The sequence below is a fragment of the Saimiri boliviensis genome, chromosome 12 (genome assembly GCF_048565385.1).
Source record: "Saimiri boliviensis isolate mSaiBol1 chromosome 12, mSaiBol1.pri, whole genome shotgun sequence".
Taxonomy (NCBI): domain Eukaryota; kingdom Metazoa; phylum Chordata; class Mammalia; order Primates; family Cebidae; genus Saimiri; species Saimiri boliviensis.
Window position 1 is genome coordinate 5,369,827 of NC_133460.1, and position 14,212 is coordinate 5,384,038.

The 14,212-nt window shown below is 40.7% G+C and overlaps 1 protein-coding gene and 1 pseudogene across 1 annotated transcript in view; one reads left to right on the plus strand and one right to left on the minus strand.

The window, feature by feature from the left end:
- Positions 1-14,212, minus strand: part of RBFOX1 (RNA binding fox-1 homolog 1) — a 2,539,409-nt gene that overhangs the window by 1,370,151 nt on the left and 1,155,046 nt on the right.
- On the plus strand, positions 483-12,673 carry LOC120367389 (mitochondrial import receptor subunit TOM6 homolog pseudogene; annotated as a pseudogene).

Below are 14,212 nucleotides of genomic sequence, written 5' to 3' on the forward strand. Positions count from 1 at the left end.
ACAAGCCACCATGACCAGCTAATTTTTTTTTTTTTTTTTTTTTTTTTTTTTTTGGTAGAGATGGAGTTTTGCACATTGCCCAAGCTGGTCTCGAACTCCTGAGCTCAAAATGATCCACCTGCCTCAGCTTCCCAAAGTACTGGGATTACATGTGTGAGCCGACGTGCCCAGTCTGAGGACCAGTATCTCTGTAAGAAGAGGGAAGTTTGGAGACACTGAGAGGGAAGGTCAGGTGATGGCCAAGTCAGAGACCGGAGTGACACATTTGGAAGCTGAGGGTTGCCAGATTCCCAACGATGACTGGAAGCTGGAAGAGGAAAGCAAGAATTCTTCTCTGGGTCCTTTGAAGAAGGCACGGCCCTGCTAATACCCTGATTTCAGACTTCTAGCGTCTAGGACTGTGAGAAAATGTATTTCTGTAGTTTTAAGCCACTGAGCCTGCGATACTTCTTACTGCAGTCTAGGAAACTAACATAGTGGTCATGAAACCATCCGTTGGGGCCCAAAACCAAGAACTGGTGGTTTTACAAATGGAAGAAAATCTGGACACAGAGATGCACATGTAGAGGACAGATGATGTGAACAGACGCCCATGTAAACAGAGGCTGGGAGTGACGCAGCTTTCAGAAACACAGCTGCAAGCCACAGAACGCCAGGGAATGCCAGCAACTACCAGAAACTGGAAGAGGCAAGGAAGAATTTGCCCTTAATGGCTTCAGAGGGATCACGTCCCTGTTAACACCTTGATTTCAGCCTTCTGAGTTCTAGAACAGCAAGAGAATGTGTGTCTGCTTTTTTTTTTTAAACCCACCTAGTGTGTGATACATTGCTGTGGCCCTTGGAAAAAAAAAAAAAAAACAGGCCTGGCACAGTGGCTCACATCTATAATCTCAGCACTTTGGGATGCCAAGGCGGAGAGATCACAAGGTCAGGAGTTCCAGACCAGCTTGGACAATATGGTGAAACCTCATCTCTACAAAAAATACAAAAACTAGCCGGGTGTTGTGTGTTGTGTGGTGGTGAGTGAGACAGAAGAATGTCTTGAACCCAGGAGGCAGAGGTTACAGTGAGCCAAGATCACACCACTGCACTCCAGCCTGGGTGACAAAGCGAGACTCTGTCTCACAAAAACCAAAACACACGTCCCACTAAGTGCCAGGCTATAGGACGTAAGGGGGAACATAAATGAGAAGACCACTGATCGTGAGGATCTGAAGTCTAGGGGGAAAGAGACAACACTCAAAGAATCAGATATCAATATGAAATTTCCACTGCGATAAATGTGATAGGAGAGATCATCATCAAAGGAGAAGAAATCATGGAACGGGGCTTGTCTTGGTCTGAGAAGTCACGGAATGTACCCCTATCCACGTGGTAAATGAGCTCAAATAGAACGACTGACTCACGAAAGTCATGAAATAAAAGGGAGAGGGGAGCTGGAGGCAGTTGGGTGATCCAAAGGGTCATCCAAGTTCACTGGCAGCCCTGCTGGTCCCCCAAAGCACAGGAAGACATCTGTATGATAATAGTTCCTTGGGTACTGGCCAAGGAGGGAGTGTGTTATTTGCACTGTTTATGCAGGGGATGGGAGAGAGAAGGGCTAGGAAAATATCTGTTCATCATGGATACGCTTTGTGTTGAAGTTCTGGAAACCTCTGGGTACTCGTTCTAGCTCTGCCACAAACCAGAGCCAGATGACCTTGGGTTAATCAACAGTCCGCTATGAGATGTGCCTCCGGGTTCCCATCTGGACGCTGAAGAGGCTGGGCTGGCCGGCTTCCAAGGGGGCCGTCCAGCAATGACATGATTGCACACATCACAGAAGGGGCAGAGAATCCACAGGGGTCTCTTATATTCCTAGAGTATTTTCAAATGAGCCGAGAGAGACACTACACAGGCTTTAGCATTTTCCCCCTGCCCAGAAACGATCCTCTGCCCAAAAATGTTAGAGGAATACTAGTTTTCTTCTTTGGGCTTTCTTTTGTAGGAGGGTAATAAAAATAAAAAAAAAAAATACTCTAGAGCTGCATCCAAAGTTCCACATGTGCATGATTTCATTTACAGAATTTTTTTGGCTTTCTTTGTTAAAAGAGAAATAAAATGAGGAAGGTTCTTTTTTTTTTTTTTTTTTTTCTTCCACTCTGGCAAAACCAGGACCAGTAAAAGACATTAGAGAATAACATGGAGAATTCCCTCTGAAAGCCACCCATGAAGTTCACAGAAAATACCCTATTTCAGTTGGTGTTTTGGCAACAGAACCTCAACATTTCACACCACAAAACACCTCCTCCTGTAAGGAAATGATTTCTGATACTCCCTGTGCACACACTCCCATTAGCCTGCAAACGTTTTAAAGTTGGACCTGGCGAGGTCTCAAGCAGGAAATGTAAAAAAAGGAGCAAATAAGCACTCAATGCAGCAATAGCTCCGTGTCTTTGTTCTGCAGACTGTTTTCACACTTCCTCAGGCGAATGGATTTTTAAAACTGCCAGTCGCTAACAGGAATCCCACCTCTTCAGCCTGATAAGATAAATCTTGACAGGCTAAGAAATCTTTATTTCACTCAGAAGTTATTTGTTCCCATCTCATGTTCACAGATTAAGAATAAAAATTGATTTCACTTCAAAGGAAGGCGTTTTATAATTCAGATTGCCTTCAACCCACCCCACCTATATACGATTACTCAATACCAGCCGGTAGCAATAACAGTCTCTTCGTTCTTATAGCGGGATGGAAAAAAAGTTACTTGGTTGCTTTGCACAAGAACACTTGGCTAGGATATAAATTACTGGGAAAAAAACATTTTCAGCTAGAGCACTGTCTCTTCTTCTTCTTACATACATTACATAGCACTTGTCTTCTCTTCTAAGGTTCAAATATGAAAATTTTCTCTAAAGACACCAGAACACATAACAGATCCAAAAATCAAAAAAACACAATAGCCCAAAATATTGGGTTTCCATTGCTTTCACAATATCAGTGAGAGAAGAATTCACTACTTATTTCGTTAGTATGAGAAAATAGAAATGGATAACATAGGTATTCAGAACATCTATCCACCCCTAAAAGAATTATTTCTAGCCTCAATTGTCTGATCATGAAATGGTCCTAAATTGTGTGGTGTAACACTTCTTCCAACATGAAAGTTTGTTTCCTGATTACATGAGCCAATGAATAATTGCAAAGCTAAACAATGCCCTCCATTCTTGAAATACTTGCCAAGTAGAGACCGCTACTTGAACACTTTCGGGGTAAATACATATCCAGAGAGAATGAATCAAGTCTACCCTCAGTACTGAAGGAACTAATACATAGCCTTAGTTTTCTTGATAAGCTAAAGAGGAGAGATATTATGTTGTTGTGGTTTTTTAACCGAGTTACTGTCAAATTGAATATTAAATATGTATTTATGCCAAGCTAAATATTATGGGGAATGCCAAGAATCCAAAGATAAATCATCCATTCCTGTTCCTGAAAGTCATATTCAGACAATCAATAGATACTGCATGAACACCTACTATCTGAAAGACCAAATGGAGCCAAAATAATTTCTTAAACAGTTCCTGAATGCAATGAGTACAGACGTACAACAAAAAAGGCATACATTGCTAAATAAGACATGCAGATCACCTCCCACACAAGCGTCTTCCCACATAATAATCCTTTATCTTAATTATTCTTCCATTTAACAACTCCTCTCATGCAACCATCCCCTAACCCAAATCCTCTTGCATGAAAACCATTCTTGCATGCAATTATACTTCTACCCAAACTTCATTTCACCCAGCCATACTCCTACTCAAAGATCCTTACCAACCATCCCCCATCTGACTATACTTCCACCCAATCTCCATTCTACCCAACAGTCCTCCTACTCAACGATCCCAACCAACTATCCTTCCAACCAACTATACACTTCCACCCCATCTCCATTCCACCCAACGGTCCTCTTAACCAAAGATCCTAACCAACCATCCTCCCAGCCAATTATACTTCCACCCAATCTCCATTCTACCCAACACTCCTCCTACCCAACAATCCTAACCAACTATCCTTCCAACCAACTATACTCTTCCACCCAATTTCCTGTCCACCAAATCGCCCTCCTACTCAAAATCCTTACCAACCATCCTCCCATCCCATTATACTTCCACCCAATCTCCATTCTACCCAACAATCCTCCTACCTAGTGATCCTAACTAACCATCATTTCATCCAACCATCATTTCACTCAACAATCCTAGGAATTAATATTAGTATCTAATCTGTACCAGATATTTTCCTAGGCAATGGGAATATAAAAATGCCAAAAAATATGAAGTTTCTCTTCTGAAGGATCTCGCAGCTTAATAGACAGATAAAAGATAACCAGTAACAATAAGCGATATCAGACAAGCAGGGAAAATTTAACCTAAATAATGTATCCTATTGGGACGAACATAATTTTTAGGAAGGACTAACAAATTCTCGGCTTTTAAAAGATAATTATATATACGTGTGTGTGTGTGCATGTGTGTATTTTTTTTCTAGTTTTATTCATATTGTCTATTTAGAAGGCCCAGAAGCCATAATCACCTAGAACTGTGTTTCTAAGAACCGTTCTCCGAAAAAAGGAATGATTGCACTGTGGAAAAGTGGGTGGCTCTAGGACTTGGGCAAGACAAGGAAAGATGAACTTGGAATAACTTCTGGTGCCAATGGGTTTATGGCAACAGGATACAGGAGCCAGCTTGAAGGGGTTCCCAGTGAATAAATATGATACAATTTGAGCATCAAAACAAATAATGAAAGTAATTGATTGTAATCCATTGAATAAAACATGAATCCATTATGCTATATGAAAACAAATAATTAAATGAATCTGTATAGGAAAGGAAATAGAATGTCAACCCATAAATATAAGTGTGATGGAGTTAGAAAGCCATCATTTGATACTCATAATAATCATAAATTGACTCAGACAAGAATCATCAATGAATGGTAAAATTAGTGAATGGAGGATTGAAGGCAAATAGGTATTTTAAAAGTCTAAAACCATTTCTCCCACCCCCAAACTACTTATTAATTATAGTGGCAAAGTTTTTAGGAGAGATATCTAAGAGACATCATATGATCCAAAGGGCTGATGTTAATATCACCAATAATAGAGAAACCAATATCACGTGCCTCTTAATATGGCACCCTGGGAAAAACAGGACATTATTACTCCTGGGGTATCTGTGGCAAAAATGTATACCCTAACTGGGATCATCAGGAAACAGCTGAAAAACCCAAATTAAGGGTCATCTACAAAATAAAGAACTAACCTGTGTTCTTTTTGTTGTTGTTGTTATTTTAATTGACATCATCTTTACATATTGAGGACCGACTCTCTTGTAAAAAATTGTAGCAAAAATAAAGATTACAGAAAACTTAGCATTTCAATCATTTCAAAGTATACAATTCAGTGGCATTAAGAACATTTACATTCTTGTGCAACGATCCTCAGTACTCTGAAAATTTCTCATCTTCCTAAACTGAAATTCTATACCCGTTAAGCACCAACTCCCCTTCCTATCCTCCCCCAGTCCTTGGTAACCACTACTTTACTTTCTGTCTCTGTGAATTTGACTACCCTAGGTACTTCATGTAAGCAGAATCATACGACATTTGCCCTTTTGGGACAGGTTTATTTCACTTAGCACAATGTTTCAAGGTTTGTCGTCCTTGTTGTATCATGTGACAAAACTTTATTCCTTTTTAAAAGACTCATACTTTTTTGTAGCAGCTAAAACAACTAAACTTGCAAAAATGATTAGTTAAAATTGAAGCGCTCTCCTCAGGTGATCTGGCAATGGACAATCGAAGATATGTGTTCTTAAAAAATGTCAAGATCATAAAAGGCCAAGCAAGACTGTGTTGCTGGTGTGGATTAACGGGCAGTAAAGACACTTGTAAACTAAATGAAATGCATGATGGATTAAATTCTGGACCATGAACAAAACTGCCATCAAGGTCATTATGGGACATGATGAAACTGGAAAACAAATTGTGGATGAGAACAGAGGACTATATCTGTGCATTAAATTTCTTGATTTTGTTACTGTTTTGTGGTTATGTCCTTGTTTTTAGGAACACACTGAAGTATTCACAGTTAACCAGGCAATATGTCTGCAACTGATACTAAGTAAGTTAAGAGTTTTAAATATATATATATATATATATATATATATATATATATGTACATAGAAGGTGAGTAGAAAATGAATGATATTGAAAAACTTTACATGAGGTGCACATTGGAAGGTAATTAAAACTTATAAAGGAAAGAGGGTGGGGGAACATGGTAGTAACAACACAGATTTTTCCTGCAAGTCTTCGAGGTCATGGAAAGATCTCTTCCCTCCCAACAACTTTAGGACTAAAGAGAGGAATTAATATAAACTAGAACTTGCACCTGAATTAGCCATTCTTCCCTCAATGCTAGGGATAATGAGTAGTTGCACTGTTGGGTAGAGATGCTGTGTGTAACGCAAAAGTACTCAAACAATGCCTCCTTTCTTTTTCTTTCACAACATTTTCCTTCTATTTTAACCAATCCTCTCAACCTTTCCACTATCCCACCCAGCAAGGTCAGCAGAATACATCTAAGGAATCAATTGAATCTTTTAAAATTTGGTGAATTTGAAGTGAACGTATCAATTTTGTTTATAAAAAAAATAAAATGCCATACTTAAGACACATAAGCAGTATAATATTTAACACAACACATATCTGCTTCCTATACCCAAGTTAGTAAATATTACCAATAGATTAGAAATCCCCTAGTTATCCCACACACACAAACACACACACACACACACACACACACACACACACATATACATACACACATATACCTACATGCCTATACCTATATATCCCTCATAAATATACTAATTTGTTTTACATTATTTTCCATGTTTTCAATTTTATGCAAGTGACAACATATCCTATTGTTACCTGTTTTTTCCCATATGTATATATATGCATACACACACATACATACATGTAAATACCTATATATCACTAATAAACATACTAATTTGTTTCACATTATTTTCCATGTTTTCAATTTTACACAGGTGATAACATATCCAATTGCTACTTGTTTTTTCCTAACATCAAAATTGTAAGATTCATTCTAGTTTATTTTTCATCACTCGATAGTATTCCATTATGTTATGTTACCACAATTCATCTTTACCTTCTCATTTTGGTAACAGGCTAGGTTGCGTCTGGGTTTTTCTTTTAACCTTTATAACCTATGCTACTACAAACATTAAAACAGAGGGCATGGGCTCTGTGGGAAGTACAAAAGTTCCTTTTTAGAGTTTTCTTTCTTGTTAAAGAATAAGTGTGCTAATAAGTCTGTTAAGCCCTATCCTATGTAGCTGTTAAACATGCCATGCTTACAGGCACGTAGTACATTCTGCCCGTGCTGGGTTGCTCATAGGCATGTCCCGTGTCTCCATTGCTTTTACCTATTTAGAAAAGTTTTAATTTATTAGCCAGTCGGGTTTTAGTTTAGATTGTGAGGTCTAGCTCCAACCAATGGAAATCAGACACAGCAGTAAGGATGACCCCAAATGCTTAAAGGATAAATTTGTATGCTTTTCCGTTGTTCGTTGTACTCTTGTGGCAAGATGGCTAACAAGGGTACCCTTCCTGCAGTCCAGGAGGTAAAAACTGTGTGGCTGGAAGATCCTCTGTCTCAGTGCTGATTTTTCTTTGTGGCACCGAGCATCTATTTCCAACAGGCTCTTCCTCTTTTATCTATTGATGTGCCTGTCATGTGTAAACTTGGCCTGGTACATATGACTAACTGATAACCATTAGTTCAATAAATGGTGAATAAACCTATTGCATATGACAATGCCCTAAGTGGTAAAATAGAGGAACATATACTTTACCAGCAATTTAAGAGCTAAAGGATAAGGGCATGAGTGGAAGCTTAGATCACAGAGCAGAGGAATTACTGGCATGTGAGAACTAAATGAGGTGCCATGAACTGAAAGGAGATGTAGATGCAGATATGCAAACCCAGAGAACTGAGAAGCTCTACATTAGGAATCAGCACAATAAATGTAATCACAGGAAATAAAACCCAAATGAAAGCTGCTGCATTTTGTTATGTGTGGCAGGGACTAGATCAGAAAACTACTTTCTGCTAGCACGCTATCTTCATTATCTGGTTCTGCCCTTGCAGACTGAAATTCATGGGGTTTTGGGCAGGCTGAGCTTCCAGGGGTGGTCCTAGCACTATTTTCTGGAAAGCCTGGATTAAGAGGGATCTAGTGAGCTGTGAGATATTTTCAATATTTATCATGCAGGGTACGTAATACAAGCCTCATACGCATAATCTCTTGAAGAGTAAACCTTCAAGAGAAAAACAGTCAATGAATGAGAAACTTAAGCTTACAAAGAGAAGAAAAGGCAGGGTACAGACTGGTGGAAACAACTTCAAAGAGGCTGTATGAGGTGGCAACCACGACATGTAAAGCAAACATGACATTTATGTCCCCCAAATCAAGACACAAATGAATCTTATTTTGGGCTACTTTTACCTGCCATACTGATAGTAGAGTTTCCTAAAGTATTCTGGTGGGCTAAAACGTAAATTGGAACAACAAGGGTTTGCATTTCAAAGTAGGAATTGAGGATTCAGGCAACTCCAGTAACTGGAAGAAGATAGGATGGCTTTGTGGTTGGAACATAGTATTTCTGACTCTTTGAAAACATCTTTGCTTTCTGCTCCTGGTACCACAATCCATTTTTTTTTTCAATAACAATCATCCTACTCATCCAAAACGTACAATAAAAAACATGCAGGCATTGGTCCCCATCCTATGAAAGCAAAACACCTCAGCTCCCTCTTTCATGTTGTCACATAATTTTTATTTACATATTCACAATTTTAGCTTTACCTAGTTTCAAATACCTAAGAACATCCAAGAAGGGGTGACTCTACAGTGACATAGAGACCGACTGACAATTCAGTATAACCCAAGTTTGGGCTCCACGTGCCAACATTGAAGTTCCCACTTCATTCATTTTGCCCTAGTTTTATCACCTGCACTGAGGTGGAACTTCAGCTGTCACTTCCAAAGCTCAGGCAGGAGCGACAAGCTGCTGATGTGGGGTGAGGAAGAAAACAGTGTGAAGCACCAATTGTCAGCATAGGGAAAACAGGGATTTCAAAAAGAAGTACATAATGTTGTCATGTGCACTTTCACGGTGTAGGACATGCTCCTTGTTAATGGCGACACTCAGAAGAACCCACGGTGGCATCAGGCATAGTGGCTCATGCCTGTAATGCCAGCACTTTGGGAGGCCAAGGCAGGTGGATCATGAGGTCAGGAATTTGAGTCCAGCCTGGCCAACATGGTGAAACTTCATGTCTACTAAAGATACAAAAAAATTAGCTAGGTGTGGGTAGCAGATGCCTGTAATCCCTGCTACTCAGGAGGCTGAGGCAGGAGACGTGCTTGAACCTGGAAGGCAGAGGTTGCAGTGAGCCAAGATAGTGCCTTTGTATTCCAGCCTGAGTGACAGTGAGAGACTCTGTCTCTAAATAAATAAATAGATAAAGAGACCCAATAGAGAGAGCCACTCAAATTTTTATAAGAAGAAAAGCAAAACAGCACGGATTCCTGAGACCAAAAGACAGTGGTGCCTATTACTGGCCCTGCTTCATGCTCATTCCGCCACCTGGAGTGTGTCATTTCAGCTTATTGTGACTCAGTTGCCTCCTCTGTAAAACTGGGGTAACAGTAGCACCTAGTCCCTAAGTTAGCTATGAAGATTAAATACAATTATCTATCTAAAGTGCCTACAGAAGAACCTGGCACATAGTAAGTAGTTATTATTTGTTCATGCTATGACTATGCATCAATGGTCTTTGCCATCCTCACCTCCTTGAAGGGTGATGGAGAGAAGACACAGGTGGTGTCACATCGTGTTTCACACAACAAATCCATTCTTACCTCCTTATATTCTAGCTTATTCTGGATTGCTTAACACTGTCTCATATCTCTCCATGAAGAAAAAAAGTGGGCAACATGATGTATGTATTATTTGAGAAATGTCAGGGAAATTTTTATTAAAATGCTCACAATTCTAAAGATATAAAACAGGAATGGAGAGGCCGGGTACAGTGGCTCATACCTGTAATATCAACACTTTGGGAGGCCAAGGTAGGCAGATCACCTGAGTTTGAGAGTTCAAGACCAGCCTGACCAACATAGAAAAGCCCCGTCTCTACCAAAAATACAAAACTAACTAGGCGTGGTGGTGCATGCCTATAATCCCAGCTACTTGGGAGGCTGAGGCAGGAGAGTTGCTTGAACCCATGAGGTGGAGGTTGCGGTGAGCCAAGACTGAACCATTGCACTCCAGCTTGGGAAGCAGGAGTGAAACTCCATCTCGAAAAATAGACAAACAAATAAATAAAATAAAATAGAAATGTAGAAGTCTTTATCTACAATATCTAAAAGGTATGGTAAGTTCAGAACATCTGTCAAAAGCAAGGGAGAAAGCAAGGTATTTATCTTCCAAGTACACATATGAAGACATATCTACGAGCAAGATGAACCTTCCAGAATTATGTGTGTGTGTGTGTGTATGTGTGTATACACATATATACATATATATGTGTGTATATATATGTTTCATGCATAAATATATATTTTCTTGATATAAATACAGGCAGATACACACACAGAAACACACAAACATACACACACACACACACGTAGAATGGCCACCATTCTCAGCCAGAGACCATATGAAAGTCAGGCAAGGAGCTAACAGAGTTAGAATGTGACCTCTGTTTCTAAAATGTATTGTGGAATAAAAAAATTCATACCAAGAGATGGAGGAGAAAGTGAAAACAAGAAAGACAAAGACCCTTAGCAGCAGTTGAAGTAGCAGCCACTGCTCCCATTAATCAAAACACCCTCTCTATTCCAGGTATTATGTTAAGCACAAACAGTCTCAATCTAGACATCTTTTAATTCTCTCAACAACCCACAAGTTAGACATCATTTTTCCATTTTACTGACATAGAAACTGAGGTTAACTATCTTCACCAGAGGTATGCAAGTGAAAAAGTAATGGTGCTCCACTCTAAATCTAGCTTCCAGTGACTTGAATCCTATGTTCTTCCCACTATACCACATTGCTTCAAAACATGCCTAGAAGAATTGGTGAAGTGGTCTCATTCTCATGGTCTTATTGCAAGAAAAGATAGCATATGCCACCACCCCAGTGCCCAATCTTCCCTGAGACAGAGACTTGAAGAGCATAAGATGTACCTATTAAAAATGTAAATGTATGTACATATATGTATCCATCCATCCATCTATCCACCCATCCATCCATCCATCCACCCACCCATCCATCCACCCATCCACCCATCCATTTACCCATCCATTCAATTTTCTACTCATCCATCCACCTATCCACCCGTCCACCTATCCATCTATTCATCCATCCATCCAACTACCCACCTATCCAACCATCCATCTATCTACCCACCCACCCACCTATCTATCCATCCATCCATCCATCCATCCATCCACCCACCCATCCATCGATCTATCTACCCATCCAGCCACCCATCTACCCATCCGTTCATTCATCTACTTATTAATCCACGTATCCACCTATCCATTTGTCCCTCTATCCATCCATCCATCCATCCATCTACCCACCCACCCACCTATCCATCGATCCAACCATCCATCCATCTACCCACCCATCCATTGACCTATCTACCCATCCATCCACCCATCTACCCATCCATTCATTCGTCCACTTATCAATCCACCTATCCACCCATCCATCTGTCCCTTTATCCATCCATATAACCATCCATCTATCCATCTACCCACCTATCTATTTTAAGAAGAGAGGGCCTGACCAGACAGATTTATAGCTGCTATTCTGACAGCACTCCCAGATTGTTAAGAGGAAAGCTAATTTTATCAAAACCTTTTTTTAAAGGGTGAATCCCATTTTGGGCTCATCAATTTTGATGATTCTGCCTTTGCCAAGACCTCTCCCTGTGAGATGCTACAATTGAAGGAGCTACCCTCCCACACATACTGTCACATGTGCGTATTCATATTTCTTATCATAAAAGGACTGCACCCCCGATACCCCTCACCAGTCTAGGACAGGAATTTCCTCCACTCTGACATTCCCTTTGTCGTCTCCTGTTACTCTCTCCCAAGTCAGCCAACCAGGCAGAAGGAGACAAAAGGTCAACTTTTTCCCCCAGGAGACATATCTTAGAATGTCCTTTGGTATCTATGGGGTTTAAATGCGCAATTCATAGTGAGAAATTACACAGAGAGATGTTTCCCTTTCAGATATCAGAGAAAACACATCACATTTGAAACTAAAAAACTAGAGGGAACCTTCGTATTGTGGCTTCCAGGGGGGTCCCGGTGAGCACTGCCAGCTTCGCTAATGAAACCCCTGAAATACCAGACAACGTGAGAATTGGCTTCGGGGTGTGTACCGCTTTGCCACCGATAGGAATGACTTCTGAAGGAACTTGATCCTCAGTTTGGGACTCTTCACTGCGGGAGTTTGGCTGGCCAGGAACTCGGGTGACATTGACCTCATGGCACCTAAGCCAAGGGTATAGCCAAGTAGACAAAAGGAATCCTGTGCTGAACCTGAACCTTCCAAAAACAGCCTGCAACCTGCGACCATCACAAGATGTGCCCTGATGGCAGCTGAAGCGTGATTCAATGGGCACTTTGCTTTTCCTTAGCCCTGCCTAGTTTCCTTTTGTTCCTTAAGTCTACGCAGAATTCCACTGTCTGGTCAGCAGAGAGGTTTAAGCTACACTATTGCCTCTGTTCTGTAAAGTTCTTTTTTTTTTTTTTTTTTTTTTTTTGAGACGGAGTTTTGCTCTTGTTACCCAGGCTGGAGTGCAATGGTGCGGTCTCGCTCAGCTCACCGCAACCTCCGCCTCCTGGGTTCAGGCAATTCTCCTGCCTCAGCCTCCCGAGTAGCTGGGATTACAGGCACATGCCACCATGCCCAGCTAATTTTTTGTATTTTTAGTAGAGACGGGGTTTCACCATGTTGACCAGGATGGTCTCGATCTCTTGACCTCGTGATCCACCTGCCTCAGCCTCCCAAAGTGCTGGGATTACAGGCGTGAGCCACGGCGCCCAGCCCCCTGTTCTGTAAAGTTCTGTACAGAGTTCCTAATTTTCTCCAGGGGATGATCTTTGCTCTTGTCCTGAGAAATAGCAATGCTGTTTTAACAAACATTTGAAATAAACACTGCACACACACACACACACACACACACACACACACACACAGAGAGAGAACTAGAGGACCACATAGATCCTCCATATGACCATACGTCTCTATCACCGTGAAAGTGTGTGTACACACATGTTCACACACACGCACATGTGTTCACAAGGACGTTGGGGAAAAATGGCCAGCTGAAAGGTACACTAAGGGCCCAACAGAGAACAGATGGGGTCTGCTTAAAAAAGAAGCTTCCTTGGAGTTACACTCTCCTTGGCAAGGTGGGTGGTAATACTAATGCTGAGGTCGCACCAAATGTCTTTAATGTTGGAGGGAAGATGGAAAAGAGAGAAAGAGGAGGAAGAGGGGAGAGAGGGAGAGAGAGGAAGTAAGAGGAGAAGAGAGGAGAAAAGGTAAGATAAAATATAAGAAAACTTTTCACCTTGGCAAACCAAATAACCAGCTTTAATCAGGTAAAGAGCTTTACGCTGTTTGGAGAAAGCACTGTTGAATTCTGCCAGCATCTTAGAAGCACGCAATTTGAAAAAGGTCCTATTTTTCTTGGCTTGCAAAGGAGAGTTGGACTTCTCAGTACAGCAGGGAACAGACGTTGTGGCATAAGGACCCAAGAGGGGCAGGCTAAACCTTTCTTCTCCTTCCAATGGCTTTGTGCCATTGTTCAAATGCAAAATACAGGCCACTATTCCATTGAAAACACGGAAAAGGCTTCTTGGAGGAATAAGCTTATTTGAACTACATTCATGTCTTTCCAATTTTTTTATATTTGCTTTTTATTGTATGATATGATTACATACTTATATTCAGATACTTTACCTATGTAGACCTGGTTTCATTTAATAAAACATCTCTTTCATTTCCTAGGCCAAAAATATCACAGAATCAGACAGACTTC